The sequence below is a fragment of the Pseudorasbora parva genome, chromosome 8, assembly GCF_024679245.1.
Source record: "Pseudorasbora parva isolate DD20220531a chromosome 8, ASM2467924v1, whole genome shotgun sequence".
In the NCBI taxonomy this organism is placed as follows: domain Eukaryota; kingdom Metazoa; phylum Chordata; class Actinopteri; order Cypriniformes; family Gobionidae; genus Pseudorasbora; species Pseudorasbora parva.
In genome coordinates, this window is record NC_090179.1 from 35,781,948 (window position 1) to 35,806,433 (window position 24,486).

Below are 24,486 nucleotides of genomic sequence, written 5' to 3' on the forward strand. Positions count from 1 at the left end.
CATGCTCGCTAAGGTGCACAGACTTGAGCCACATGAGTTTCGCCAAAGGCACCGCTGGGATTCGAACCCAGGATCTCCTGTTTACTAGACAGGCGCTTTAACCAACTAAGCCACTGCGCCAAGCCCTGTGTGAGGAACCTGGAAGGGCGACCCAGGAAACCTTTAGCAAAGACCATTTAGGCTACGGAAAGAAAAACAAAGTATGGCACTTCTCTGTTGTGGTGGCCGGTCCATGTGTGCAAGTGCCAAGAAGTTTCGGAAGGCAAATGTGGTAGTAAACCACAGAGAACAATTTGAATGGCCTCATACCCGTTAGCATCGACGTCTCTACCCCAGCACGTGGAGAAAATGGAAAACTAGCCAAATGTATCACCCTTTTGACCCAACCCTACATAGATAGAGGGATATCATGGAAGCTAGCAGGTCTGACCCTTCCATGTTATGGTCGTTTTCTTGCACTGCATTTTATATAGAAATGTCAATTCAATTTGATGCATATATGAACATATGTAAAGTTCTGCATCTACATGATACAAGACAGTGACTCAAATACCTCTATGACGGTTCTCGGGTATGATTCCAAGCCTTTTGACTTGATTGACATTATTTATTTGAATACGTTGAAAACAAGAGTCCTCAAAAACTTTCTGTTGCCTGCGGGAAACACTGTGCAGTATATAGAAAACAAAACACCAACATTTACGACTCTGGTGGGACTCGAACCCACAACCTTTGAATGGCCTCAATTCACAATCTAGAAGTCCAATGCGCTATCCATTGCGCCACAGAGCCTGGCTGGTTGCATGTATTGGCCACGTGATGGTTTTTCTTCTGGGCATTTGAACGTCCAGCAGTGTGAAGCTTTTTAAACTTTGTGGGCAGAAAAGACAGGTCCTCGAGCCTCTGCACAATTGAAACATGATTCAAAATGCTGATGCCCTCTGTCCAAGAAAGATTCCAGTGAGCAAAGGTATCAGTGGAGAGGCACCGCTGGGATTCGAACCCAGGATCTCCTGTTTACTAGACAGGCGCTTTAACCAACTAAGCCACGGCGCCAAGCCCTGTGTGAGGAAACTGGAAGGGCGACCCAGGAAACCTTTAGCAAAGACCATTTAGGCTACGGAAAGAAAAACAAAGTATGGCACTTCTCTGTTGTGGTGGCCGGTCCATGTGTGCAAGTGCCAAGAAGTTTCGGAAGGCAAATGTGGTAGTAAACCACAGAGAACAATTTGAATGGCCTCATACCCGTTAGCATCGACGTCTCTACCCCAGCACGTGGAGAAAATGGAAAACTAGCCAAATGTATCACCCTTTTGACCCAACCCTACATAGATAGAGGGATATCATGGAAGCTAGCAGGTCTGACCCTTCCATGTTATGGTCGTTTTCTTGCACTGCATTTTATATAGAAATGTCAATTCAATTTGATGCATATATGAACATATGTGAAGTTCTGCATCTACATGATACAAGCCAGTGACTCAAATACCTCTATGACGGTTCTCGGGTATGATTCCAAGCCTTTTGACTTGATTGACATTATTTATTTGAATACGTTGAAAACAAGAGTCCTCAAAAACTTTCTGTTGCCTGCGGGAAACACTGTGCAGTATATAGAAAACAAAACACCAACATTTACGACTCTGGTGGGACTCGAACCCACAACCTTTGAATGGCCTCATTTCACAATCTAGAAGTCCAATGCGCTATCCATTGCGCTACAGAGCCTGGCAGGTTGCATGTATTGGCCACGTGATGGTTTTTCTTCTGGGCATTTGAACGTCCAGCAGTGTGAAGCTTTTTAAACTTTGTGGGCAGAAAAGACAGGTCCTCGAGCCTCTGCACAATTGAAACATGATTCAAAATGCTGATGCCCTCTGTCCAAGAAAGATTCCAGTGAGCAAAGGTATCAGTGGAGAGGCACCGCTGGGATTCGAACCCAGGATCTCCTGTTTACGAGACAGGCGCTTTGACCAGCTAAGCCACGGCGCCTGGCTGCCACTGCGCTTGAGCTTTGGACACTGTCCTCCGACAACAGCTGAGGGATGGTATGAAAATGGAAAAATCTGCAAAGAAAACCTCGGTTTCACCGTTTTTGGTCAATTCTGGGAAAATCACATGCTCGCTAAGGTGCACAGACTTGAGCCACATGAGTTTCGCCAAAGGCACCGCTGGGATTCGAACCCAGGATCTCCTGTTTACTAGACAGGCGCTTTAACCAACTAAGCCACGGCGCCAAGCCCTGTGTGAGGAAACTGGAAGGGCGACCCATGAAACCTTTAGCAAAGACCATTTAGGCTACGGAAAGAAAAACAAAGTATGGCACTTCTCTGTTGTGGTGGCCGGTCCATGTGTGCAAGTGCCAAGAAGTTTCCGAAAGCAAATGTGGTAGTAAACCACAGAGAACAATTTGAATGGCCTCATACCCGTTAGCATCGACGTCTCTACCCCAGCACGTGGAGAAAATGGAAAACTATCCAAATGTATCACCCTTTTGACCCAACCCTACATAGATAGAGGGATATCATGGAAGCTAGCAGGTCAGACCCTTCCATGTTATGGTCGTTTTCTTGCACTGCATTTTATATAGAAATGTCAATTCAATTTGATGCATATATGAACATATATGAAGTTCTGCATCTACATGATACAAGCCAGTGACTCAAATACCTCTATGACGGTTCTCGGGTATGTTTCCAAGCCTTTTGACTTGATTGACATTATTTATTTGAATACGTTGAAAACAAGAGTCCTCAAAAACTTTCTGTTGCCTGCGGGAAACACTGTGCAGTATATAGAAAAAAAAACACCAACATTTACGACTCTGGTGGGACTCGAACCCACAACCTTTGAATGGCATCATTTCACAATCTAGAAGTCCAACGCGCTATCCATTGCGCCACAGAGCCTGTCTGACTTCCTGTCTGGGCCACGTGATGTTTTTTCTTCTGGGCATTTGAACGTCCAGCAGTGTGAAGCTTTTTAAACTTTGTGGGCAGAAAAGACAGGTCCTCGAGCCTCTGCACAATTGAAACATGATTCAAAATGCTGATGCCCTCTGTCCAAGAAAGATTCCAGTGAGAAAAGGTATCAGTGGAGAGGCACCGCTGGGATTCGAACCCAGGATCTCCTGTTTATGAGACAGGCGCTTTGACCAGCTAAGCCACGGCGCCTGGCTGCCACTGCGCTTGAGCTTTGGACACTGTCCTCCGACAACAGCTGAGGGATGGTATGAAAATAGAAAAATATGCAAAGAAAACCTCGGTTTCACCGTTTTTGGTCAATTCTGGGAAAATCACATGCTCGCTAAGGTGCACAGACTTGAGCCACATGAGTTTCGCCAAAGGCACCGCTGGGATTCGAACCCAGGATCTCCTGTTTACTAGACAGGCGCTTTAACCAACTAAGCCACGGCGCCAAGCCCTGTGTGAGGAACCTGGAAGGGCGACCCAGGAAACCTTTAGCAAAGACCATTTAGGCTACGGAAAGAAAAACAAAGTATGGCACTTCTCTGTTGTGGTGGCCGGTCCATGTGTGCAAGTGCCAAGAAGTTTCGGAAGGCAAATGTGGTAGTAAACCACAGAGAACAATTTGAATGGCCTCATACCCGTTAGCATCGACGTCTCTACCCCAGCACGTGGAGAAAATGGAAAACTAGCCAAATGTATCACCCTTTTGACCCAACCCTACATAGATAGAGGGATATCATGGAAGCTAGCAGGTCTGACCCTTCCATGTTATGGTCGTTTTCTTGCACTGCATTTTATATAGAAATGTCAATTCAATTTGATGCATATATGAACATATGTGAAGTTCTGCATCTACATGATACAAGCCAGTGACTCAAATACCTCTATGACGGTTCTCGGGTATGATTCCAAGCCTTTTGACTTGATTGACATTATTTATTTGAATACGTTGAAAACAAGAGTCCTCAAAAACTTTCTGTTGCCTGCGGGAAACACTGTGCAGTATATAGAAAACAAAACACCAACATTTACGACTCTGGTGGGACTCGAACCCACAACCTTTGAATGGCCTCATTTCACAATCTAGAAGTCCAATGCGCTATCCATTGCGCCACAGAGCCTGGTTGGTTTCATGTATTGGCCACGTGATGGTTTTTCTTCTGGGCATTTGAACGTCCAGCAGTGTGAAGCTTTTTAAACTTTGTGGGCAGAAAAGACAGGTCCTCGAGCCTCTGCACAATTGAAACATGATTCAAAATGCTGATGCCCTCTGTCCAAGAAAGATTCCAGTGAGCAAAGGTATCAGTGGAGAGGCACCGCTGGGATTCGAACCCAGGATCTCCTGTTTACGAGACAGGCGCTTTGACCAGCTAAGCCACGGCGCCTGGCTGCCACTGCGCTTTAGCTTTGGACACTGTCCTCCGACAACAGCTGAGGGATGGTATGAAAATGGAAAAATCTGCAAAGAAAACCTCGGTTTCACCGTTTTTGGTCAATTCTGGGAAAATCACATGCTCGCTAAGGTGCACAGACTTTAGCCACATCAGTTTCGCCAAAGGCACCGCTGGGATTCGAACCCAGGATCTCCTGTTTACTAGACAGGCGCTTTAACCAACTAAGCCACGGCGCCAAGCCCTGTGTGGGGAACCTGGAAGGGTGACCTAGGAAACCTTTAGCAACGACCATTTAGGCTACGGAAAGAAAAACAAAGTATGGCACTTCTCTGTTGTGGTGGCCGGTCCTTGTGTGCAAGTGCCAAGAAGTTTCCGTAAGCAAATGTGGTAGTAAACCACAGAGAACAATTTGAATGGCCTCATACCCGTTAGCATCGACGTCTCTACCCCAGCACGTGGAGAAAATGGAAAACTAGCCAAATGTATCACCCTTTTGACCCAACCCTACATAGATAGAGGGATATCATGGAAGCCAGCAGGTCAGACCCTTCCATGTTATGGTCGTTTTCTTGCACTGCATTTTATATAGAAATGTCAATTAAATTTGATGCATATATGAACATATGTGAAGTTCTGCATCTACATGATACAAGACAGTGACTCAAATACCTCTATGACGGTTCTCGGGTATGATTCCAAGCCTTTTGTCTTGATTGACATTATTTAATTGAATACGTTGAAAACAAGAGTCCTCAAAAACTTTCTGTTGCCTGCGGGAAACACTGTGCAGTATATAGAAAACAAAACACCAACATTTACGACTCTGGTGGGACTCGAACCCACAACCTTTGAATGGCCTCATTTCACAATCTAGAAGTCCAATGCGCTATCCATTGCGCCACAGAGCCTGGCTGGTTGCATGTATTGGCCACGTGATGGTTTTTCTTCTGGGCATTTGAACGTCCAGCAGTGTGAAGCTTTTTAAACTTTGTGGGCAGAAAAGACAGGTCCTCGAGCCTCTGCACAATTGAAACATGATTCAAAATGCTGATGCCCTCTGTCCAAGAAAGATTCCAGTGAGCAAAGGTATCAGTGGAGAGGCACCGCTGGGATTCGAACCCAGGATCTCCTGTTTACGAGACAGGCGCTTTGACCAGCTAAGCCACGGCGCCTGGCTGCCACTGCGCTTGAGCTTTGGACACTGTCCTCCGACAACAGCTGAGGGATGGTATGAAAATGGAAAAATCTGCAAAGAAAACCTCGGTTTCACCGTTTTTGGTCAATTCTGGGAAAATCACATGCTCGCTAAGGTGCACAGACTTGAGCCACATGAGTTTCGCCAAAGGCACCGCTGGGATTCGAACCCAGGATCTCCTGTTTACTAGACAGGCGCTTTAACCAACTAAGCCACGGCGCCAAGCCCTGTGTGAGGAACCTGGAAGGGCGACCCAGGAAACCTTTAGCAAAGACCATTTAGGCTACGGAAAGAAAAACAAAGTATGGCACTTCTCTGTTGTGGTGGCCGGTCCATGTGTGCAAGTGCCAAGAAGTTTCAGAAGGCAAATATGGTAGTAAACCACAGAGAACAATTTGAATGGCCTCATACCCGTTAGGGTCGGATTCTCTACCCCAGCACGTGGAGAAAATGGAAAACTAGCCAAATGTATCACCCTTTTGACCCAACTCTACATAGATAGAGGGATATCATGGAAGCTAGCAGGTCAGACCCTTCCATGTTATGGTCGTTTTCTTGCACTGCATTTTATATAGAAATGTCAATTCAATTTGATGCATATATGAACATATGTGAAGTTCTGCATCTACATGATACAAGCCAGTGACTCAAATACCTCTATGACGGTTATCGGGTATGATTCCAAGCCTTTTGTCTTGATTGACATTATTTAATTGAATACGTTGATAACAAGAGTCCTCAAAAACTTTCTGTTGCCTGCGGGAAACATTGTGCAGTATATAGAAAACAAAACACCAACATTTACGACTCTGGTGGGACTCGAACCCACAACCTTTGAATGGCCTCATTTCACAATCTAGAAGTCCAATGTGCTATCCATTGCGCCACAGAGCCTGTCTGATTGCATGTATTGGCCACGTGATGGTTTTTCTTCTGGGCATTTGAACGTCCAGCAGTGTGAAGCTTTTTAAACTTTGTGGTCAGAAAAGACAGGTCCTTGAGCCTCTGCACAATTGAAACATGATTCAAAATGCTGATGCCCTCTGTCCAAGAAAGATTCCAGTGAGCAAAGGTATCAGAGGACAGGCACCGCTGGGATTCGAACTCAGGATCTCCTGTTTACGAGACAGGCGCTTTGACCAGCTAAGCCACGGCGCCTGGCTGCCACTGTGCATTAGCTTTGGACACTGTCCTCCGACAACAGCTGAGGGATGGTATGAAAATGGAAAAATCTGCAAAGAAAACCTCGGTTTCACCGTTTTTGGTCAATTCTGGGAAAATCACATGCTCGCTAAGGTGCACAGACTTGAGCCACATGAGTTTCGCCAAAGGCACCGCTGGGATTCGAACCCAGGATCTCCTGTTTACTAGACAGGCACTTTAACCAACTAAGCCACGGCGCCAAGCCCTGTGTGAGGAACTTGGAAGGGCGACCCAGGAAACCATTGGCAAAGACCATTTAGGCCAAGGAAAGGAAAACAAAGTATGGCACTTCTCTGTTGTGGTGGCCGGTCCCTGTGTGCAAGTGCCAAGAAGTTTCCATAAGCAAATGTGGTAGTAAACCACAGAGAACAATTTGAATGGCCTCATACCCGTTAGGATCGACATCTCGACCCCAGCACGTGGAGAAAATGGAAAACTAGCCAAATGTATCACCCTTTTGACCCAACCCTACATAGATAGAGGGATATCATGGAAGCTAGCAGGTCAGACCCTTCCATGTTATGGTCGTTTTCTTGCACTGCATTTTATATAGAAATGTCAATTCAATTTGATGCATATATAAACATATGTGAAGTTCTGCATCTACATGATACAAGCCAGTGACTCAAATACCTCTATGACGGTTCTCGGGTATGATTCCAAGCCTTTTGACTTGATTGTCATTATTTATTTGAATACGTTGAAAACAAGAGTCCTCAAAAACTTTCTGTTGCCTGCGGGAAACACTGTGCAGTATATAGAAAACAAAACACCAACATTTACGACTCTGGTGGGACTCGATCCCACAACCTTTGAATGGCCTCATTTCACAATCTAGAAGTCCAATGCGCTATCCATTGCGCCACAGAGCCTGTCTGATTGCATGTATTGGCCACGTGATGGTTTTTCTTCTGGGCATTTGAACGTCCAGCAGTGTGAAGCTTTTTAAACTTTGTGGGCAGAAAAGACAGGTCCTCGAGGCTCTGCACAATTGAAACATGATTCAAAATGCTGATGCCCTCTGTCCAAGAAAGATTCCAGTGAGCAAAGGTATCAGAGGACAGGCACCGCTGGGAATCGAACCCAGGATCTTCTGTTTACGAGACAGGCGCTTTGACCAGCTAAGCCACGGAGCCTGGCTGCCACTGCGCATTAGCTTTGGACACTGTCCTCCGACAACAGCTGAGGGATGGTATGAAAATGGAAAAATCTGCAAAGAAAACCTCGGTTTAACAGTTTTGGTCAATTCTGGGAATCACATGCTCGCTAAGGTGCACAGACTTGAGCCACATGAGTTTTGCCAAAGGCACCACTGGGATTCGAACCCAGGATCTCCTGTTTACTAGACAGGCACTTTAACCAACTAAGCCACGGCGCCAAGCCCTGTGTGAGGAACCTGGAAGGGCGACCCAGGAAACCTTTAGCAAAGACCATTTAGGCTACGGAAAGAAAAACAAAGTATGGCACTTCTCTGTTGTGGTGGCTGGTCCATGTGTGCAAGTGCCAAGAAGTTTCCGAAGGCAAATGTGGTAGTAAACCACAGAGAACAATTTGAATGGCCTCATAACCGGTAGCATCGACGTCTCTACCCCAGCACGTGGAGAAAATGGAAAACTATCCAAATGTATCACCCTTTTGACCCAACCCTACATAGATAGAGGGATATCATGGAAGCTAGCAGGTCAGACCCTTCCATGTTATGGTCGTTTTCTTACACTGCATTTTATATAGAAATGTCAATTAAATTTGATGCATATATGAACATATGTGAAGTTCTGCATCTACATGATACAAGCCAGTGACTCAAATACCTCTATGACGGTTCTCGGGTATGATTCCAAGCCTTTTGACTTGATTGTCATTATTTATTTGAATACGTTGAAAACAAGAGTCCTCAAAAACATTCTGTTGCCTGCGGGAAACACTGTGCAGTATATAGAAAACAAAACACCAACATTTACGACTCTGGTGGGACTCGATCCCACAACCTTTGAATGGCCTCATTTCACAATCTAGAAGTCCAATGCGCTATCCATTGCGCCACAGAGCCTGTCTGATTGCATGTATTGGCCACGTGATGGTTTTTCTTCTGGGCATTTGAACGTCCAGCAGTGTGAAGCTTTTTAAACTTTGTGGGCAGAAAAGACAGGTCCTCGAGGCTCTGCACAATTGAAACATGATTCAAAATGCTGATGCCCTCTGTCCAAGAAAGATTCCAGTGAGCAAAGGTATCAGAGGACAGGCACCGCTGGGAATCGAACCCAGGATCTTCTGTTTACGAGACAGGCGCTTTGACCAGCTAAACCACGGAGCCTGGCTGCCACTGCGCATTAGCTTTGGACACTGTCCTCCGACAACAGCTGAGGGATGGTATGAAAATGGAAAAATCTGCAAAGAAAACCTCGGTTTAACAGTTTTGGTCAATTCTGGGAATCACATGCTCGCTAAGGTGCACAGACTTGAGCCACATGAGTTTTGCCAAAGGCACCACTGGGATTCGAACCCAGGATCTCCTGTTTACTAGACAGGCACTTTAACCAACTAAGCCACGGCGCCAAGCCCTGTGTGAGGAACCTGGAAGGGCGACCCAGGAAACCTTTAGCAAAGACCATTTAGGCTACGGAAAGAAAAACAAAGTATGGCACTTCTCTGTTGTGGTGGCTGGTCCATGTGTGCAAGTGCCAAGAAGTTTCCGAAGGCAAATGTGGTAGTAAACCACAGAGAACAATTTGAATGGCCTTCAGTACCGGTAGCATCGACGTCTCTACCCCAGCACGTGGAGAAAATGGAAAACTATCCAAATGTATCACCCTTTTGACCCAACCCTACATAGATAGAGGGATATCATGGAAGCTAGCAGGTCAGACCCTTCCATGTTATGGTCGTTTTCTTACACTGCATTTTATATAGAAATGTCAATTCAATTTGATGCATATATGAACATATGTGAAGTTCTGCATCTACATGATACAAGCCAGTGACTCAAATACCTCTATGACGGTTCTCGGGTATGATTCCAAGCCTTTTGACTTGATTGACATTATTTATTTGAATACGTTGAAAACAAGAGCCCTCAAAAACTTTCTGTTGCCTGCGGGAAACACTGTGCAGTATATAGAAAACAAAACACCAACATTTACGACTCTGGTGGGACTCGAACCCACAACCTTTGAATGGCCTCATTTCACAATCTAGAAGTCCAATGCGCTATCCATTGCCCCACAGAGCCTGTCTGATTGCATGTATTGGCCACGTGATGGTTTTTCTTCTGGGCATTTGAACGTCCAGCAGTGTGAAGCTTTTTAAACTCTGTGGGCAGGAAAGACAGGTCCTCGAGCCTCTGCACAATTGAAACATGATTCAAAATGCTGATGCCCTCTGTCCAAGAAAGATTCCAGTGAGCAAAGGTATCAGAGGACAGGCACCGCTGGGATTCGAACCCAGGATCTCCTGTTTACGAGACAGGCGCTTTGACCAGCTAAGCCACGGCGCCTGGCTGCCACTGCGCATTAGCTTTGGACACTGTCCTCCGACAACAGCTGAGGGATGATATGAAAATGGAAAAATCTGCAAAGAAAAACTCGGTTTCACCGTTTTTGGTAAATTCTGGGAAAATCACATGCTCGCTAAGGTGCACAGACTTGAGCCACATGAGTTTCGCCAAAGGCACCGCTGGGATTCGAACCCAGGATCTCCTATTTACTAGACAGGCGCTTTAACCAACTAAGCCACTGCACCAAGCCCTGTGTGAGGAACCTGGAAGGGCGACCCAGGAAACCTTTAGCAAAGACCATTTAGGCTACGGAAAGAAAAACAAAGTATGGCACTTCTCTGTTGTGGTGGCCGGTCCTTTTGTGCAAGTGCCAAGAAGTTTCCGTAAGCAAATGTGGTAGTAAACCACAGAGAACAATTTGAATGGCCTCATACCCGTTAGCATCGACGTCTCTACCCCAGCACGTGGAGAAAATGGAAAACTATCCAAATGTATCACCCTTTTGACCCAACCCTCCATAGATAGAGGGATATCATGGAAGCTAGCAGGTCAGACCCTTCCATGTTATGGTCGTTTTCTTGCACTGCATTTTATATAGATATGTCAATTCAATTTGATGCATATATGAACATATGTGAAGTTCTGCATCTACATGATACAAGACAGTGACTCAAATACCTCTATGACGGTTATCGGGTATGATTCCAAGCCTTTTGTCTTGATTGACATTATTTAATTGAATACGTTGAAAACAAGAGTCCTCAAAAACTTTCTGTTGCCTGCGGGAAACATTGTGCAGTATATAGAAAACAAAACACCAACATTCTCGACTCTGGTGGGACTCAAACCCACAACCTTTGAATGGCCTCATTTCACAATCTAGAAGTCCAACGCGCTATCCATTGCGCCACAGAGCCTGTCTGACTGCATGGCTGGGCCACGTGATGGTTTTTCTTCTGGGCATTTGAACGTCCAGCAGTGTGAAGCTTTTTAAACTCTGTGGGCAGGAAAGACAGGTCCTCGAGCCTCTGCACAATTCAAACATGATTCAAAATGCTGATGCCCAATGTCCAAGAAAGATTCCAGTGAGCAAAGGTATCAGAGGACAGGCACCGCTGGGATTCGAACCCAGGATCTCCTGTTTACGAGACAGGCGCTTTGACCAGCTAAACCAAGGCGCCTGGCTGCCACTGCGCATTAGCTTTGGACACTGTCCTCCGACAACAGCTGAGGGATGGTATGAAAATGGAAAAATCTGCAAAGAAAACCTCGGTTTCACCATTTTGTGTCAATTCTGGGAAAATCACATGCTCGCTAAGGTGCACAGACTTGAGCCACATGAGTTTCGCCAAAGGCACCGCTGGGATTCGAACCCAGGATCTCCTGTTTACTAGACAGGCGCTTTAACCAACCAAGCCACGGCGCCAAGCCCTGTGTGAGGAACCTCGAAGGGCGACCCAGGAAACCTTTGGCAAAGACCATTTAGGCTACGGAAAGGAAAACAAAGTATGGCACTTCTCTGTTGTGGTGGCCGGTCCCTGTGTGCAAGTGCCAAGAAGTTTCCGTAAGCAAATGTGGTAGTAAACCACAGAGAACAATTTGAATGGCCTCGTACCCGTTAGCATCGACGTCTCTACCCCAGCACGTGGAGAAAATGGAAAACTATCCAAATGTGTCACCCTTTTGACCCAACCCTCCATAGATAGAGGGATATCATGGAAGCTAGCAGGTCAGACCCTTCCATGTTATGGTCGTTTTCTTGCACTGCATTTTATATAGAAATGTCAATTCAATTTGATGCATATATGAACATATGTGAAGTTCTGCATCTACATGATACAAGCCAGTGACTCAAATACCTCTATGACGGTTCTCGGGTATGACATTATTTATTTGAATACGTTGAAAACAAGAGTCCTCAAAAACTTTCTGTTGCCTGCGGGAAACACTGTGCAGTATATAGAAAACAAAACACCAACATTTACGACTCTGGTGGGACTCGAACCCACAACCTTTGAATGGCCTCATTTCACAATCTAGAAGTCCAATGCGCTATCCATTGCGCTACAGAGCCTGGCTGGTTGCATGTATTGGCCACGTGATGGTTTTTCTTCTGGGCATTTGAACGTCCAGCAGTGTGAAGCTTTTTAAACTTTGTGGGCAGAAAAGACAGGTCCTCGAGCCTCTGCACAATTGAAACATGATTCAAAAAGCTGATGCCCTCTGTCCAAGAAAGATTCCAGTGAGCAAAGGTATCAGTGGAGAGGCACCGCTGGGATTCGAACCCAGGATCTCCTGTTTACGAGACAGGCGCTTTGACCAGCTAAGCCACGGCGCCTGGCTGACACTGCGCTTGAGCTTTGGACACTGTCCTCCGACAACAGCTGAGGGATGGTATGAAAATGGAAAAATCTGCAAAGAAAACCTCGGTTTCACCGTTTTTGGTCAATTCTGGGAAAATCACATGCTCGCTAAGGTGCACAGACTTTAGCCACATGAGTTTCGCCAAAGGCACCGCTGGGATTCGAACCCAGGATCTCCTGTTTACTAGACAGGCGCTTTAACCAACTAAGCCACGGCGCCAAGCCCTGTGTGAGGAACCTGGAAGGGTGACCTAGGAAACCTTTAGCAACGGCCATTTAGGCTACGGAAAGAAAAACAAAGTATGGAACTTCTCTGTTGTGGTGGCCGGTCCTTGTGTGCAAGTGCCAAGAAGTTTCCGTAAGCAAATGTGGTAGTAAACCACAGAGAACAATTTGAATGGCCTCATACCCGTTAGCATCGACGTCTCTACCCCAGCACGTGGAGAAAATGGAAAACTAGCCAAATGTATCACCCTTTTGACCCAACCCTACATAGATAGAGGGATATCATGGAAGCTAGCAGGTCAGACCCTTCCATGTTATGGTCGTTTTCTTGCACTGCATTTTATATAGAAATGTCAATTCAATTTGATGCATATATGAACATATGTGAAGTTCTGCATCTACATGATACAAGACAGTGACTCAAATACCTCTATGACGGTTATCGGGTATGATTCCAAGCCTTTTGTCTTGATTGACATTATTTAATTGAATACGTTGAAAACAAGAGTCCTCAAAAACTTTCTGTTGCCTGCGGGAAACACTGTGCAGTATATAGAAAACAAAACACCAACATTCTCGACTCTGGTGGGACTCGAACCCACAACCTTTGAATGGCCTCATTTCACAATCTAGAAGTCCAATGCGCTATCCATTGCGCCACAGAGCCTGGCTGGTTGCATGTATTGGCCACGTGATGGTTTTTCTTCTGGGCATTTGAACGTCCAGCAGTGTGAAGCTTTTTAAACTTTGTGGGCAGAAAAGACAGGTCCTCGAGCCTCTGCACAATTGAAACATGATTCAAAATGCTGATGCCCTCTGTCCAAGAAAGATTCCAGTGAGCAAAGGTATCAGAGGACAGGCACCGCTGGGATTCGAACCCAGGATCTCCTGTTTACGAGACAGGCGCTTTGACCAGCTAAGCCACAGCGCCTGGCTGCCACTGCGCATTAGCTTTGGACACTGTCCTCCGACAACAGCTGAGGGATGGTATGAAAATGGAAAAATCTGCAAAGAAAACCTCGGTTTCACCGTTTTTGGTCAATTCTGGGAAAATCACATGCTCGCTAAGGTGCACAGACTTGAGCCACATGAGTTTCACCAAAGGCACCGCTGGGATTCGAACCCAGGATCTCCAGTTTACTAGACAGGCGCTTTAACCAACTAAGCCACGGCGCCAAGCCCTGTGTGATGAACCTGGAAGGGCGACCCAGGAAACCTTTAGCAAAGACCATTTAGGCTACGGAAAGAAAAACAAAGTATGGCACTTCTCTGTTGTGGTGGCCGGTCCATGTGTGCAAGTGCCAAGAAGTTTCCGAAAGCAAATGTGGTAGTAAACCACAGAGAACAATTTGAATGGCCTCATACCCGTTAGCATCGACGTCTCTACCCCAGCACGTGGAGAAAATGAAAAACTATCCAAATGTATCACCCTTTTGACCCAACCCTACATAGATAGAGGGATATCATGGAAGCTAGCAGGTCAGACCCTTCCATGTTATGGTCGTTTTCTTGCACTGCATTTTATATAGAAATGTCAATTCAATTTGATGCATATATGAACATATGTGAAGTTCTGCATCTACATGATACAAGCCAGTGACTCAAATACCTCTATGACGGTTCTCGGGTATGATTCCAAGCCTTTTGACTTGATTGGCATTATTTATTTGAATACGTTGAAAACAAGAGTCCTCAAAAACGTTCTGTTGCCTGCGGGAAACACTGAGCAGTATATAGAAAACAAAACACCAACATTAACGACTCTGGTGGGACTCGAACCCACAACCTTTGAATGGCCTCATTTCACAATCTAGAAGTCCAATGCGCTATCCATTGCGCCACAGAAAATGGCTGATTGCATGTATTGGCCACGTGATGTTTTTTCTTCTGGGCATTTGAACATCCAGCAGTGTGAAGCTTTTTAAACTTTGTGGGCAGAAAAGACAGGTCCTCGATCCTCTGCACAATTGAAACATGATTCAAAATGCTGATGCCCTCTGTCCAAGAAAGATTCCAGTGAGCAAAGGTATCAGTGGAGAGGCACCGCTGGGATTCGAACCCAGGATCTCCTGTTTACGAGACAGGCGCTTTGACCAGCTAAGCCACGGCGCCTGGCTGCCACTGCGCTTGAGCTTTGGACACTGTCCTCCGACAACAGCTGAGGGATGGTATGAAAATGGAAAAATCTGCAAAGAAAATCTCGGTTTCACCGTTTTTGGTCAATTCTGGGAAAATCACATGCTCGCTAAGGTGCACAGACTTGAGCCACATGAGTTTCGCCAAAGGCACCGCTGGGATTCGAACCCAGGATCTCCTGTTTACTAGACAGGCGCTTTAACCAACTAAGCCACGGCGCCAAGCCCTGTGTGAGGAAACTGGAAGGGCGACCCATGAAACCTTTAGCAAAGACCATTTAGGCTACGGAAAGAAAAACAAAGTATGGCACTTCTCTGTTGTGGTGGCCGGTCCATGTGTGCAAGTGCCAAGAAGTTTCCGAAAGCAAATGTGGTAGTAAACCACAGAGAACAATTTGAATGGCCTCATACCCGTTAGCATCGACGTCTCTACCCCAGCACGTGGAGAAAATGGAAAACTATCCAAATGTATCACCCTTTTGACCCAACCCTACATAGATAGAGGGATATCATGGAAGCTAGCAGGTCAGACCCTTCCATGTTATGGTCGTTTTCTTGCACTGCATTTTATATAGAAATGTCAATTCAATTTGATGCATATATGAACATATATGAAGTTCTGCATCTACATGATACAAGCCAGTGACTCAAATACCTCTATGACGGTTCTCGGGTATGTTTCCAAGCCTTTTGACTTGATTGACATTATTTATTTGAATACGTTGAAAACAAGAGTCCTCAAAAACTTTCTGTTGCCTGCGGGAAACACTGTGCAGTATATAGAAAAAAAAACACCAACATTTACGACTCTGGTGGGACTCGAACCCACAACCTTTGAATGGCATCATTTCACAATCTAGAAGTCCAACGCGCTATCCATTGCGCCACAGAGCCTGTCTGACTTCCTGTCTGGGCCACGTGATGTTTTTTCTTCTGGGCATTTGAACGTCCAGCAGTGTGAAGCTTTTTAAACTTTGTGGGCAGAAAAGACAGGTCCTCGAGCCTCTGCACAATTGAAACATGATTCAAAATGCTGATGCCCTCTGTCCAAGAAAGATTCCAGTGAGAAAAGGTATCAGTGGAGAGGCACCGCTGGGATTCGAACCCAGGATCTCCTGTTTACGAGACAGGTGCTTTGACCAGCTAAGCCACGGCGCCTGGCTGCCACTGCGCTTGAGCTTTGGACACTGTCCTCCGACAACAGCTGAGGGATGGTATGAAAATGGAAAAATCTGCAAAGAAAACCTCGGTTTCACCGTTTTTGGTCAATTCTGGGAAAATGACATGCTCGCTAAGGTGCACAGACTTGAGCCACATGAGTTTCGCCAAAGGCACCGCTGGGATTCGAACCCAGGATCTCCTGTTTACTAGACAGGCGCTTTAACCAACTAAGCCACTGTGCCAAGCCCTGTGTGAGGAACCTGGAAGGGCGACCCAGTAAACCTTTAGCAAAGACCATTTAGGCTACGGAAAGAAAAACAAAGTATGGCACTTCTCTGTTGTGGTGGCCGGTCCATGTGTGCAAGTGCCAAGAAGTTTCGGAAGGCAAATGTGGTAGTAAACCACAGAGAACAATTTGAATGGCCTCATACCCGTTAGCATCGACGTCTCTACCCCAGCACGTGGAGAAAATGGAAAACTAGCCAAATGTATCACCCTTTTGACCCAACCCTACATAGATAGAGGGATATCATGGAAGCTAGCAGGTCTGACCCTTCCATGTTATGGTCGTTTTCTTGCACTGCATTTTATATAGAAATGTCAATTCAATTTGATGCATATATGAACATATGTAAAGTTCTGCATCTACATGATACAAGCCAGTGACTCAAATACCTCTATGACGGTTCTCGGGTATGATTCCAAGCCTTTTGACTTGATTGACATTATTTATTTGAATACGTTGAAAACAAGAGTCCTCAAAAACTTTCTGTTGCCTGCGGGAAACACTGTGCAGTATATAGAAAACAAAACACCAACATTTACGACTCTGGTGGGACTCGAACCCACAACCTTTGAATGGCCTCAATTCACAATCTAGAAGTCCAATGCGCTATCCATTGCGCCACAGAGCCTGGCTGGTTGCATGTATTGGCCACGTGATGGTTTTTCTTCTGGGCATTTGAACGTCCAGCAGTGTGAAGCTTTTTAAACTTTGTGGGCAGAAAAGACAGGTCCTCGAGCCTCTGCACAATTGAAACATGATTCAAAATGCTGATGCCCTCTGTCCAAGAAAGATTCCAGTGAGCAAAGGTATCAGTGGAGAGGCACCGCTGGGATTCGAATCCAGGATCTCCTGTTTACGAGACAGGCGCTTTGACCAGCTAAGCCACGGCGCCTGGCTGCCACTGCGCTTGAGCTTTGGACACTGTCCTCCGACAACAGCTGAGGGATGGTATGAAAATGGAAAAATCTGCAAAGAAAACCTCGGTTTCACCGTTTTTGGTCAATTCTGGGAAAATCACATGCTCGCTAAGGTGCACAGACTTGAGCCACATGAGTTTCGCCAAAGGCACCGCTGGGATTCGAACCCAGGATCTCCTGTTTACTAGACAGGCGCTTTAACCAACTAAGCCACGGCGCCAAGCCCTGTGTGAGGAACCTGGAAGGGCGACCCAGGAAACCTTTAGCAAAGACCATTTAGGCTACGGAAAGAAAAACAAAGTATGGCACTTCTCTGTTGTGGTGGCCGGTCCATGTGTGCAAGTGCCAAGAAGTTTCGGAAGGCAAATGTGGTAGTAAACCACAGAGAACAATTTGAATGGCCTCATACCCGTTAGCATCGACGTCTCTACCCCAGCACGTGGAGAAAATGGAAAACTAGCCAAATGTATCACCCTTTTGACCCAACCCTACATAGATAGAGGGATATCATGGAAGCTAGCAGGTCTGACCCTTCCATGTTATGGTCGTTTTCTTGCACTGCATTTTATATAGAAATGTCAATTCAATTTGATGCATATATGAACATATGTGAAGTTCTGCATCTACATGATACAAGCCAGTGACTCAAATACCTCTATGACGGTTCTCGGGTATGATTCCAAGCCTTTTGACTTGATTGACATTATTTATTTGAATACGTTGAAAACAAGAGTCCTCAAAAACTTTCTGTTGCCTGCGGGAAACACTGTGCAGTATATAGAAAACAAAACACCAACATTTACGACTCTGGTGGGACTCGAACCCACAACCTTTGAATGGCCTCATTTCACAATCTAGAAGTCCAATGCGCTATCCATTGCGCTACAGAGCCTGGCAGGTTGCATGTATTGGCCACGTGATGGTTTTTCTTCTGGGCATTTGAACGTCCAGCAGTGTGAAGCTTTTTAAACTTTGTGGGCAGAAAAGACAGGTCCTCGAGCCTCTGCACAATTGAAACATGATTCAAAATGCTGATGCCCTCTGTCCAAGAAAGATTCCAGTGAGCAAAGGTATCAGTGGAGAGGCACCGCTGGGATTCGAACCCAGGATCTCCTGTTTACGAGACAGGCGCTTTGACCAGCTAAGCCACGGCGCCTGGCTGCCACTGCGCTTGAGCTTTGGACACTGTCCTCCGACAACAGCTGAGGGATGGTATGAAAATGGAAAAATCTGCAAAGAAAACCTCGGTTTCACCGTTTTTGGTCAATTCTGGGAAAATCACATGCTCGCTAAGGTGCACAGACTTGAGCCACATGAGTTTCGCCAAAGGCACCGCTGGGATTCGAACCCAGGATCTCCTGTTTACTAGACAGGCGCTTTAACCAACTAAGCCACGGCGCCAAGCCCTGTGTGAGGAAACTGGAAGGGCGACCCATGAAACCTTTAGCAAAGACCATTTAGGCTACGGAAAGAAAAACAAAGTATGGCACTTCTCTGTTGTGGTGGCCGGTCCATGTGTGCAAGTGCCAAGAAGTTTCCGAAAGCAAATGTGGTAGTAAACCACAGAGAACAATTTGAATGGCCTCATACCCGTTAGCATCGACGTCTCTACCCCAGCACGTGGAGAAAATGGAAAACTATCCAAATGTATCACCCTTTTGACCCAACCCTACATAGATAGAGGGATATCATGGAAGCTAGCAGGTCAGACCCTTCCATGTTATGGTCGTTTTCTTGCACTGCATTTTATATAGAAATGTCAATTCAATTTGATGCATATATGAACATATATGAAGTTCTGCATCTACATGATACAAGCCAGTGACTCAAATACCTGTATGACGGTTCTCGGGTATGTTTCCAAGCCTTTTGACTTGATTGACATTATTTATTTGAATACGTTGAAAACAAGAGTCCTCAAAAACTTTCTGTTGCCTGCGGGAAACACTGTGCAGTATATAGAAAAAAAAACACCAACATTTACGACTCTGGTGGGACTCGAACCCACAACCTTTGAATGGCATCATTTCACAATCTAGAAGTCCAACGCGCTATCCATTGCGCCACAGAGCCTGTCTGACTTCCTGTCTGGGCCACGTGATGTTTTTTCTTCTGGGCATTTGAACGTCCAGCAGTGTGAAGCTTTTTAAACTTTGTGGGCAGAAAAGACAGGTCCTCGAGCCTCTGCACAATTGAAACATGATTCAAAATGCTGATGCCCTCTGTCCAAGAAAGATTCCAGTGAGAAAAGGTATCAGTGGAGAGGCACCGCTGGGATTCGAACCCAGGATCTCCTGTTTACGAGACAGGCGCTTTGACCAGCTAAGCCACGGCGCCTGGCTGCCACTGCGCTTGAGCTTTGGACACTGTCCTCCGACAACAGCTGAGGGATGGTATGAAAATAGAAAAATATGCAAAGAAAACCTCGGTTTCACCGTTTTTGGTCAATTCTGGGAAAATCACATGCTCGCTAAGGTGCACAGACTTGAGCCACATGAGTTTCGCCAAAGGCACCGCTGGGATTCGAACCCAGGATCTCCTGTTTACTAGACAGGCGCTTTAACCAACTAAGCCACGGCGCCAAGCCCTGTGTGAGGAACCTGGAAGGGCGACCCAGGAAACCTTTAGCAAAGACCATTTAGGCTACGGAAAGAAAAACAAAGTATGGCACTTCTCTGTTGTGGTGGCCGGTCCATGTGTGCAAGTGCCAAGAAGTTTCGGAAGGCAAATGTGGTAGTAAACCACAGAGAACAATTTGAATGGCCTCATACCCGTTAGCATCGACGTCTCTACCCCAGCACGTGGAGAAAATGGAAAACTAGCCAAATGTATCACCCTTTTGACCCAACCCTACATAGATAGAGGGATATCATGGAAGCTAGCAGGTCTGACCCTTCCATGTTATGGTCGTTTTCTTGCACTGCATTTTATATAGAAATGTCAATTCAATTTGATGCATATATGAACATATGTGAAGTTCTGCATCTACATGATACAAGCCAGTGACTCAAATACCTCTATGACGGTTCTCGGGTATGATTCCAAGCCTTTTGACTTGATTGACATTATTTATATGAATACGTTGAAAACAAGAGTCCTCAAAAACTTTCTGTTGCCTGCGGGAAACACTGTGCAGTATATAGAAAACAAAACACCAACATTTACGACTCTGGTGGGACTCGAACCCACAACCTTTGAATGGCCTCATTTCACAATCTAGAAGTCCAATGCGCTATCCATTGCGCCACAGAGCCTGGCTGGTTTCATGTATTGGCCACGTGATGGTTTTTCTTCTGGGCATTTGAACGTCCAGCAGTGTGAAGCTTTTTAAACTTTGTGGGCAGAAAAGACAGGTCCTCGAGCCTCTGCACAATTGAAACATGATTCAAAATGCTGATGCCCTCTGTCCAAGAAAGATTCCAGTGAGCAAAGGTATCAGTGGAGAGGCACCGCTGGGATTCGAACCCAGGATCTCCTGTTTACGAGACAGGCGCTTTGACCAGCTAAGCCACGGCGCCTGGCTGCCACTGCGCTTTAGCTTTGGACACTGTCCTCCGACAACAGCTGAGGGATGGTATGAAAATGGAAAAATCTGCAAAGAAAACCTCGGTTTCACCGTTTTTGGTCAATTCTGGGAAAATCACATGCTCGCTAAGGTGCACAGACTTTAGCCACATCAGTTTCGCCAAAGGCACCGCTGGGATTCGAACCCAGGATCTCCTGTTTACTAGACAGGCGCTTTAACCAACTAAGCCACGGCGCCAAGCCCTGTGTGGGGAACCTGGAAGGGTGACCTAGGAAACCTTTAGCAACGACCATTTAGGCTACGGAAAGAAAAACAAAGTATGGCACTTCTCTGTTGTGGTGGCCGGTCCTTGTGTGCAAGTGCCAAGAAGTTTCCGTAAGCAAATGTGGTAGTAAACCACAGAGAACAATTTGAATGGCCTCATACCCGTTAGCATCGACGTCTCTACCCCAGCACGTGGAGAAAATGGAAAACTAGCCAAATGTATCACCCTTTTGACCCAACCCTACATAGATAGAGGGATATCATGGAAGCCAGCAGGTCAGACCCTTCCATGTTATGGTCGTTTTCTTGCACTGCATTTTATATAGAAATGTCAATTAAATTTGATGCATATATGAACATATGTGAAGTTCTGCATCTACATGATACAAGACAGTGACTCAAATACCTCTATGACGGTTCTCGGGTATGATTCCAAGCCTTTTGTCTTGATTGACATTATTTATTTGAATACGTTGAAAACAAGAGTCCTCAAAAACTTTCTGTTGCCTGCGGGAAACACTGTGCAGTATATAGAAAACAAAACACCAACATTTACGACTCTGGTGGGACTCGAACCCACAACCTTTGAATGGCCTCATTTCACAATCTAGAAGTCCAATGCGCTATCCATTGCGCCACAGAGCCTGGCTGGTTGCATGTATTGGCCACGTGATGGTTTTTCTTCTGGGCATTTGAACGTCCAGCAGTGTGAAGCTTTTTAAACTTTGTGGGCAGAAAAGACAGGTCCTCGAGCCTCTGCACAATTGAAACATGATTCAAAATGCTGATGCCCTCTGTCCAAGAAAGATTCCAGTGAGCAAAGGTATCAGTGGAGAGGCACCGCTGGGATTCGAACCCAGGATCTCCTGTTTACAAGACAGGCGCTTTGACCAGCTAAGCCACGGCGCCTGGCTGCCACTGCGCTTGAGCTTTGGACACTGTCCTCCGACAACAGCTGAGGGATGGTATGAAAATGGAAAAATCTGCAAAGAAAACCTCGGTTTCACCGTTTTTGGTCAATTCTGGGAAAATCACATGCTCGCTAAGGTGCACAGACTTGAGCCACATGAGTTTCGCCAAAGGCACCGCTGGGATTCGAACCCAGGATCTCCTGTTTACTAGACAGGCGCTTTAACCAACTAAGCCACGGCGCCAAGCCCTGTGTGAGGAACCTGGAAGGGCGACCCAGGAAACCTTTAGCAAAGACCATTTAGGCTACGGAAAGAAAAACAAAGTATGGCACTTCTCTGTTGTGGTGGCCGGTCCATGTGTGCAAGTGCCAAGAAGTTTCAGAAGGCAAATATGGTAGTAAACCACAGAGAACAATTTGAATGGCCTCATACCCGTTAGGGTCGGATTCTCTACCCCAGCACGTGGAGAAAATGGAAAACTAGCCAAATGTATCACCGTTTTGACCCAACCCTACATAGATAGAGGGATATCATGGAAGCTAGCAGGTCTGACCCTTCCATGTTATGGTCGTTTTCTTGCACTGCATTTTATATAGAAATGTCAATTCAATTTGATGCATATATGAACATATGTGAAGTTCTGCATCTACATGATACAAGCCAGTGACTCAAATACCTCTATGACGGTTCTCGGGTATGATTCCAAGCCTTTTGACTTGATTGACATTATTTATTTGAATACGTTGAAAACAAGAGTCCTCAAAAACTTTCTGTTGCCTGCGGGAAACACTGTGCAGTATATAGAAAACAAAACACCAACATTTACGACTCTGGTGGGACTCGAACCCACAACCTTTGAATGGCCTCATTTCACAATCCAGAAGTCCAATGCGCTATCCATTGCGCCACAGAGCCTGGCTGGTTGCATGTATTGGCCACGTGATGGTTTTTCTTCTGGGCATTTGAACGTCCAGCAGTGTGAAGCTTTTTAAACTTTGTGGGCAGAAAAGACAGGTCCTCGAGCCTCTGCACAATTGAAACATGATTCAAAATGCTGATGCCCTCTGTCCAAGAAAGATTCCAGTGAGCAAAGGTATCAGTGGAGAGGCACCGCTGGGATTCGAACCCAGGATCTCCTGTTTACCAGACAGGCGCTTTGACCAGCTAAGCCACGGCGCCTGGCTGCCACTGCGCTCTAGCTTTGGACACTGTCCTCCGACAACAGCTGAGGGATGGTATGAAAATGGAAAAATCTGCAAAGAAAACCTCGGTTTCACCGTTTTTGGTCAATTCTGGGAAAATCACATGCTTGCTAAGGTGCACAGACTTTAGCCACATGAGTTTCGCCAAAGGCAGCGCTGGGATTCGAACCCAGGATCTCCTGTTTACTAGACAGGCGCTTTAACCAACTAAGCCACGGCGCCAAGCCCTGTGTGGGGAACCTGGAAGGGTGACCTAGGAAACCTTTAGCAACGACCATTTAGGCTACGGAAAGAAAAACAAAGTATGGCACTTCTCTGTTGTGGTGGCCGGTCCTTGTGTGCAAGTGCCAAGAAGTTTCCGTAAGCAAATGTGGTAGTAAACCACAGAGAACAATTTGAATGGCCTCATACCCGTTAGCATCGACGTCTCTACCCCAGCACGTGGAGAAAATGGAAAACTAGCCAAATGTATCACCCTTTTGACCCAACCCTACATAGATAGAGGGATATCATGGAAGCTAGCAGGTCAGACCCTTCCATGTTATGGTCGTTTTCTTGCACTGCATTTTATATAGAAATGTCAATTCAATTTGATGCATATATGAACATATGTGAAGTTCTGCATCTACATGATACAAGACAGTGACTCAAATACCTCTATGACGGTTCTCGGGTATGATTCCAAGCCTTTTGTCTTGATTGACATTATTTAATTGAATACGTTGAAAACAAGAGTCCTCAAAAACTTTCTGTTGCCTGCGGGAAACACTGTGCAGTATATAGAAAACAAAACACCAACATTTACGACTCTGGTGGGACTCGAACCCACAACCTTTGAATGGCCTCATTTCACAATCTAGAAGTCCAATGCGCTATCCATTGCGCCACAGAGCCTGGCTGGTTGCATGTATTGGCCACGTGATGGTTTTTCTTCTGGGCATTTGAACGTCCAGCAGTGTGAAGCTTTTTAAACTTTGTGGGCAGAAAAGACAGGTCCTCGAGCCTCTGCACAATTGAAACATGATTCAAAATGCTGATGCCCTCTGTCCAAGAAAGATTCCAGTGAGCAAAGGTATCAGTGGAGAGGCACCGCTGGGATTCGAACCCAGGATCTCCTGTTTACGAGACAGGCGCTTTGACCAGCTAAGCCACGGCGCCTGGCTGCCACTGCGCTTGAGCTTTGGACACTGTCCTCCGACAACAGCTGAGGGATGGTATGAAAATGGAAAAATCTGCAAAGAA

At 45.9% G+C, this 24,486-nt stretch overlaps 61 non-coding genes across 61 annotated transcripts; all 61 read right to left on the minus strand.

The window, feature by feature from the left end:
* Positions 1–46: 46 nt before the first annotated feature.
* trnat-agu (transfer RNA threonine (anticodon AGU)) lies at positions 47–120 on the minus strand. Its single transcript has one exon. It is a non-coding gene; the product is annotated as a tRNA-Thr (tRNA).
* A 582-nt stretch (positions 121–702) lies between these two features.
* On the minus strand, positions 703–792 carry trnar-ucu (transfer RNA arginine (anticodon UCU)). Its single transcript is given in 2 exon segments — positions 703–738; positions 756–792. It is a non-coding gene; the product is annotated as a tRNA-Arg (tRNA).
* A 190-nt stretch (positions 793–982) lies between these two features.
* On the minus strand, positions 983–1,056 carry trnat-agu (transfer RNA threonine (anticodon AGU)). The gene has a single exon. It is a non-coding gene; the product is annotated as a tRNA-Thr (tRNA).
* A 582-nt stretch (positions 1,057–1,638) lies between these two features.
* trnar-ucu (transfer RNA arginine (anticodon UCU)) lies at positions 1,639–1,728 on the minus strand. The gene is given in 2 exon segments: positions 1,639–1,674; positions 1,692–1,728. It is a non-coding gene; the product is annotated as a tRNA-Arg (tRNA).
* A 190-nt stretch (positions 1,729–1,918) lies between these two features.
* On the minus strand, positions 1,919–1,992 carry trnat-cgu (transfer RNA threonine (anticodon CGU)). Its single transcript has one exon. It is a non-coding gene; the product is annotated as a tRNA-Thr (tRNA).
* A 171-nt stretch (positions 1,993–2,163) lies between these two features.
* On the minus strand, positions 2,164–2,237 carry trnat-agu (transfer RNA threonine (anticodon AGU)). Its single transcript has one exon. It is a non-coding gene; the product is annotated as a tRNA-Thr (tRNA).
* A 582-nt stretch (positions 2,238–2,819) lies between these two features.
* On the minus strand, positions 2,820–2,909 carry trnar-ucu (transfer RNA arginine (anticodon UCU)). Its single transcript is given in 2 exon segments — positions 2,820–2,855; positions 2,873–2,909. It is a non-coding gene; the product is annotated as a tRNA-Arg (tRNA).
* Positions 2,910–3,099: 190 nt separating this feature from the next.
* Positions 3,100–3,173, minus strand: trnam-cau (transfer RNA methionine (anticodon CAU)). The gene has a single exon. It is a non-coding gene; the product is annotated as a tRNA-Met (tRNA).
* Positions 3,174–3,344: 171 nt separating this feature from the next.
* trnat-agu (transfer RNA threonine (anticodon AGU)) lies at positions 3,345–3,418 on the minus strand. Its single transcript has one exon. It is a non-coding gene; the product is annotated as a tRNA-Thr (tRNA).
* Positions 3,419–4,000: 582 nt separating this feature from the next.
* trnar-ucu (transfer RNA arginine (anticodon UCU)) lies at positions 4,001–4,090 on the minus strand. The gene is given in 2 exon segments: positions 4,001–4,036; positions 4,054–4,090. It is a non-coding gene; the product is annotated as a tRNA-Arg (tRNA).
* Positions 4,091–4,280: 190 nt separating this feature from the next.
* trnat-cgu (transfer RNA threonine (anticodon CGU)) lies at positions 4,281–4,354 on the minus strand. Its single transcript has one exon. It is a non-coding gene; the product is annotated as a tRNA-Thr (tRNA).
* A 171-nt stretch (positions 4,355–4,525) lies between these two features.
* trnat-agu (transfer RNA threonine (anticodon AGU)) lies at positions 4,526–4,599 on the minus strand. The gene has a single exon. It is a non-coding gene; the product is annotated as a tRNA-Thr (tRNA).
* A 582-nt stretch (positions 4,600–5,181) lies between these two features.
* trnar-ucu (transfer RNA arginine (anticodon UCU)) lies at positions 5,182–5,271 on the minus strand. The gene is given in 2 exon segments: positions 5,182–5,217; positions 5,235–5,271. It is a non-coding gene; the product is annotated as a tRNA-Arg (tRNA).
* A 190-nt stretch (positions 5,272–5,461) lies between these two features.
* On the minus strand, positions 5,462–5,535 carry trnat-cgu (transfer RNA threonine (anticodon CGU)). The gene has a single exon. It is a non-coding gene; the product is annotated as a tRNA-Thr (tRNA).
* Positions 5,536–5,706: 171 nt separating this feature from the next.
* Positions 5,707–5,780, minus strand: trnat-agu (transfer RNA threonine (anticodon AGU)). The gene has a single exon. It is a non-coding gene; the product is annotated as a tRNA-Thr (tRNA).
* A 582-nt stretch (positions 5,781–6,362) lies between these two features.
* On the minus strand, positions 6,363–6,452 carry trnar-ucu (transfer RNA arginine (anticodon UCU)). Its single transcript is given in 2 exon segments — positions 6,363–6,398; positions 6,416–6,452. It is a non-coding gene; the product is annotated as a tRNA-Arg (tRNA).
* Positions 6,453–6,642: 190 nt separating this feature from the next.
* trnat-cgu (transfer RNA threonine (anticodon CGU)) lies at positions 6,643–6,716 on the minus strand. Its single transcript has one exon. It is a non-coding gene; the product is annotated as a tRNA-Thr (tRNA).
* A 171-nt stretch (positions 6,717–6,887) lies between these two features.
* On the minus strand, positions 6,888–6,961 carry trnat-agu (transfer RNA threonine (anticodon AGU)). Its single transcript has one exon. It is a non-coding gene; the product is annotated as a tRNA-Thr (tRNA).
* A 582-nt stretch (positions 6,962–7,543) lies between these two features.
* trnar-ucu (transfer RNA arginine (anticodon UCU)) lies at positions 7,544–7,633 on the minus strand. Its single transcript is given in 2 exon segments — positions 7,544–7,579; positions 7,597–7,633. It is a non-coding gene; the product is annotated as a tRNA-Arg (tRNA).
* A 190-nt stretch (positions 7,634–7,823) lies between these two features.
* trnat-cgu (transfer RNA threonine (anticodon CGU)) lies at positions 7,824–7,897 on the minus strand. Its single transcript has one exon. It is a non-coding gene; the product is annotated as a tRNA-Thr (tRNA).
* A 168-nt stretch (positions 7,898–8,065) lies between these two features.
* Positions 8,066–8,139, minus strand: trnat-agu (transfer RNA threonine (anticodon AGU)). The gene has a single exon. It is a non-coding gene; the product is annotated as a tRNA-Thr (tRNA).
* Positions 8,140–8,721: 582 nt separating this feature from the next.
* On the minus strand, positions 8,722–8,811 carry trnar-ucu (transfer RNA arginine (anticodon UCU)). Its single transcript is given in 2 exon segments — positions 8,722–8,757; positions 8,775–8,811. It is a non-coding gene; the product is annotated as a tRNA-Arg (tRNA).
* Positions 8,812–9,001: 190 nt separating this feature from the next.
* On the minus strand, positions 9,002–9,075 carry trnat-cgu (transfer RNA threonine (anticodon CGU)). Its single transcript has one exon. It is a non-coding gene; the product is annotated as a tRNA-Thr (tRNA).
* Positions 9,076–9,243: 168 nt separating this feature from the next.
* On the minus strand, positions 9,244–9,317 carry trnat-agu (transfer RNA threonine (anticodon AGU)). The gene has a single exon. It is a non-coding gene; the product is annotated as a tRNA-Thr (tRNA).
* Positions 9,318–9,900: 583 nt separating this feature from the next.
* Positions 9,901–9,990, minus strand: trnar-ucu (transfer RNA arginine (anticodon UCU)). Its single transcript is given in 2 exon segments — positions 9,901–9,936; positions 9,954–9,990. It is a non-coding gene; the product is annotated as a tRNA-Arg (tRNA).
* Positions 9,991–10,180: 190 nt separating this feature from the next.
* Positions 10,181–10,254, minus strand: trnat-cgu (transfer RNA threonine (anticodon CGU)). The gene has a single exon. It is a non-coding gene; the product is annotated as a tRNA-Thr (tRNA).
* Positions 10,255–10,425: 171 nt separating this feature from the next.
* Positions 10,426–10,499, minus strand: trnat-agu (transfer RNA threonine (anticodon AGU)). Its single transcript has one exon. It is a non-coding gene; the product is annotated as a tRNA-Thr (tRNA).
* Positions 10,500–11,081: 582 nt separating this feature from the next.
* trnar-ucu (transfer RNA arginine (anticodon UCU)) lies at positions 11,082–11,171 on the minus strand. The gene is given in 2 exon segments: positions 11,082–11,117; positions 11,135–11,171. It is a non-coding gene; the product is annotated as a tRNA-Arg (tRNA).
* A 190-nt stretch (positions 11,172–11,361) lies between these two features.
* Positions 11,362–11,435, minus strand: trnat-cgu (transfer RNA threonine (anticodon CGU)). The gene has a single exon. It is a non-coding gene; the product is annotated as a tRNA-Thr (tRNA).
* A 171-nt stretch (positions 11,436–11,606) lies between these two features.
* On the minus strand, positions 11,607–11,680 carry trnat-agu (transfer RNA threonine (anticodon AGU)). Its single transcript has one exon. It is a non-coding gene; the product is annotated as a tRNA-Thr (tRNA).
* Positions 11,681–12,238: 558 nt separating this feature from the next.
* trnar-ucu (transfer RNA arginine (anticodon UCU)) lies at positions 12,239–12,328 on the minus strand. Its single transcript is given in 2 exon segments — positions 12,239–12,274; positions 12,292–12,328. It is a non-coding gene; the product is annotated as a tRNA-Arg (tRNA).
* Positions 12,329–12,518: 190 nt separating this feature from the next.
* On the minus strand, positions 12,519–12,592 carry trnat-cgu (transfer RNA threonine (anticodon CGU)). The gene has a single exon. It is a non-coding gene; the product is annotated as a tRNA-Thr (tRNA).
* A 171-nt stretch (positions 12,593–12,763) lies between these two features.
* Positions 12,764–12,837, minus strand: trnat-agu (transfer RNA threonine (anticodon AGU)). The gene has a single exon. It is a non-coding gene; the product is annotated as a tRNA-Thr (tRNA).
* A 582-nt stretch (positions 12,838–13,419) lies between these two features.
* trnar-ucu (transfer RNA arginine (anticodon UCU)) lies at positions 13,420–13,509 on the minus strand. The gene is given in 2 exon segments: positions 13,420–13,455; positions 13,473–13,509. It is a non-coding gene; the product is annotated as a tRNA-Arg (tRNA).
* Positions 13,510–13,699: 190 nt separating this feature from the next.
* Positions 13,700–13,773, minus strand: trnat-cgu (transfer RNA threonine (anticodon CGU)). The gene has a single exon. It is a non-coding gene; the product is annotated as a tRNA-Thr (tRNA).
* A 171-nt stretch (positions 13,774–13,944) lies between these two features.
* On the minus strand, positions 13,945–14,018 carry trnat-agu (transfer RNA threonine (anticodon AGU)). Its single transcript has one exon. It is a non-coding gene; the product is annotated as a tRNA-Thr (tRNA).
* Positions 14,019–14,880: 862 nt separating this feature from the next.
* trnat-cgu (transfer RNA threonine (anticodon CGU)) lies at positions 14,881–14,954 on the minus strand. The gene has a single exon. It is a non-coding gene; the product is annotated as a tRNA-Thr (tRNA).
* Positions 14,955–15,125: 171 nt separating this feature from the next.
* Positions 15,126–15,199, minus strand: trnat-agu (transfer RNA threonine (anticodon AGU)). The gene has a single exon. It is a non-coding gene; the product is annotated as a tRNA-Thr (tRNA).
* A 582-nt stretch (positions 15,200–15,781) lies between these two features.
* On the minus strand, positions 15,782–15,871 carry trnar-ucu (transfer RNA arginine (anticodon UCU)). Its single transcript is given in 2 exon segments — positions 15,782–15,817; positions 15,835–15,871. It is a non-coding gene; the product is annotated as a tRNA-Arg (tRNA).
* A 190-nt stretch (positions 15,872–16,061) lies between these two features.
* On the minus strand, positions 16,062–16,135 carry trnat-cgu (transfer RNA threonine (anticodon CGU)). Its single transcript has one exon. It is a non-coding gene; the product is annotated as a tRNA-Thr (tRNA).
* Positions 16,136–16,306: 171 nt separating this feature from the next.
* trnat-agu (transfer RNA threonine (anticodon AGU)) lies at positions 16,307–16,380 on the minus strand. The gene has a single exon. It is a non-coding gene; the product is annotated as a tRNA-Thr (tRNA).
* A 582-nt stretch (positions 16,381–16,962) lies between these two features.
* On the minus strand, positions 16,963–17,052 carry trnar-ucu (transfer RNA arginine (anticodon UCU)). The gene is given in 2 exon segments: positions 16,963–16,998; positions 17,016–17,052. It is a non-coding gene; the product is annotated as a tRNA-Arg (tRNA).
* Positions 17,053–17,242: 190 nt separating this feature from the next.
* On the minus strand, positions 17,243–17,316 carry trnat-cgu (transfer RNA threonine (anticodon CGU)). Its single transcript has one exon. It is a non-coding gene; the product is annotated as a tRNA-Thr (tRNA).
* A 171-nt stretch (positions 17,317–17,487) lies between these two features.
* Positions 17,488–17,561, minus strand: trnat-agu (transfer RNA threonine (anticodon AGU)). The gene has a single exon. It is a non-coding gene; the product is annotated as a tRNA-Thr (tRNA).
* A 582-nt stretch (positions 17,562–18,143) lies between these two features.
* On the minus strand, positions 18,144–18,233 carry trnar-ucu (transfer RNA arginine (anticodon UCU)). The gene is given in 2 exon segments: positions 18,144–18,179; positions 18,197–18,233. It is a non-coding gene; the product is annotated as a tRNA-Arg (tRNA).
* Positions 18,234–18,423: 190 nt separating this feature from the next.
* Positions 18,424–18,497, minus strand: trnat-cgu (transfer RNA threonine (anticodon CGU)). Its single transcript has one exon. It is a non-coding gene; the product is annotated as a tRNA-Thr (tRNA).
* A 171-nt stretch (positions 18,498–18,668) lies between these two features.
* On the minus strand, positions 18,669–18,742 carry trnat-agu (transfer RNA threonine (anticodon AGU)). The gene has a single exon. It is a non-coding gene; the product is annotated as a tRNA-Thr (tRNA).
* Positions 18,743–19,324: 582 nt separating this feature from the next.
* On the minus strand, positions 19,325–19,414 carry trnar-ucu (transfer RNA arginine (anticodon UCU)). The gene is given in 2 exon segments: positions 19,325–19,360; positions 19,378–19,414. It is a non-coding gene; the product is annotated as a tRNA-Arg (tRNA).
* A 190-nt stretch (positions 19,415–19,604) lies between these two features.
* trnat-cgu (transfer RNA threonine (anticodon CGU)) lies at positions 19,605–19,678 on the minus strand. Its single transcript has one exon. It is a non-coding gene; the product is annotated as a tRNA-Thr (tRNA).
* A 171-nt stretch (positions 19,679–19,849) lies between these two features.
* Positions 19,850–19,923, minus strand: trnat-agu (transfer RNA threonine (anticodon AGU)). The gene has a single exon. It is a non-coding gene; the product is annotated as a tRNA-Thr (tRNA).
* A 582-nt stretch (positions 19,924–20,505) lies between these two features.
* Positions 20,506–20,595, minus strand: trnar-ucu (transfer RNA arginine (anticodon UCU)). The gene is given in 2 exon segments: positions 20,506–20,541; positions 20,559–20,595. It is a non-coding gene; the product is annotated as a tRNA-Arg (tRNA).
* Positions 20,596–20,785: 190 nt separating this feature from the next.
* trnat-cgu (transfer RNA threonine (anticodon CGU)) lies at positions 20,786–20,859 on the minus strand. The gene has a single exon. It is a non-coding gene; the product is annotated as a tRNA-Thr (tRNA).
* Positions 20,860–21,030: 171 nt separating this feature from the next.
* On the minus strand, positions 21,031–21,104 carry trnat-agu (transfer RNA threonine (anticodon AGU)). Its single transcript has one exon. It is a non-coding gene; the product is annotated as a tRNA-Thr (tRNA).
* Positions 21,105–21,686: 582 nt separating this feature from the next.
* Positions 21,687–21,776, minus strand: trnar-ucu (transfer RNA arginine (anticodon UCU)). The gene is given in 2 exon segments: positions 21,687–21,722; positions 21,740–21,776. It is a non-coding gene; the product is annotated as a tRNA-Arg (tRNA).
* Positions 21,777–21,966: 190 nt separating this feature from the next.
* On the minus strand, positions 21,967–22,040 carry trnat-ugu (transfer RNA threonine (anticodon UGU)). Its single transcript has one exon. It is a non-coding gene; the product is annotated as a tRNA-Thr (tRNA).
* Positions 22,041–22,211: 171 nt separating this feature from the next.
* Positions 22,212–22,285, minus strand: trnat-agu (transfer RNA threonine (anticodon AGU)). The gene has a single exon. It is a non-coding gene; the product is annotated as a tRNA-Thr (tRNA).
* A 582-nt stretch (positions 22,286–22,867) lies between these two features.
* On the minus strand, positions 22,868–22,957 carry trnar-ucu (transfer RNA arginine (anticodon UCU)). The gene is given in 2 exon segments: positions 22,868–22,903; positions 22,921–22,957. It is a non-coding gene; the product is annotated as a tRNA-Arg (tRNA).
* Positions 22,958–23,147: 190 nt separating this feature from the next.
* trnat-ggu (transfer RNA threonine (anticodon GGU)) lies at positions 23,148–23,221 on the minus strand. Its single transcript has one exon. It is a non-coding gene; the product is annotated as a tRNA-Thr (tRNA).
* A 171-nt stretch (positions 23,222–23,392) lies between these two features.
* On the minus strand, positions 23,393–23,466 carry trnat-agu (transfer RNA threonine (anticodon AGU)). The gene has a single exon. It is a non-coding gene; the product is annotated as a tRNA-Thr (tRNA).
* Positions 23,467–24,048: 582 nt separating this feature from the next.
* On the minus strand, positions 24,049–24,138 carry trnar-ucu (transfer RNA arginine (anticodon UCU)). The gene is given in 2 exon segments: positions 24,049–24,084; positions 24,102–24,138. It is a non-coding gene; the product is annotated as a tRNA-Arg (tRNA).
* Positions 24,139–24,328: 190 nt separating this feature from the next.
* On the minus strand, positions 24,329–24,402 carry trnat-cgu (transfer RNA threonine (anticodon CGU)). The gene has a single exon. It is a non-coding gene; the product is annotated as a tRNA-Thr (tRNA).
* Positions 24,403–24,486: the final 84 nt, after the last annotated feature.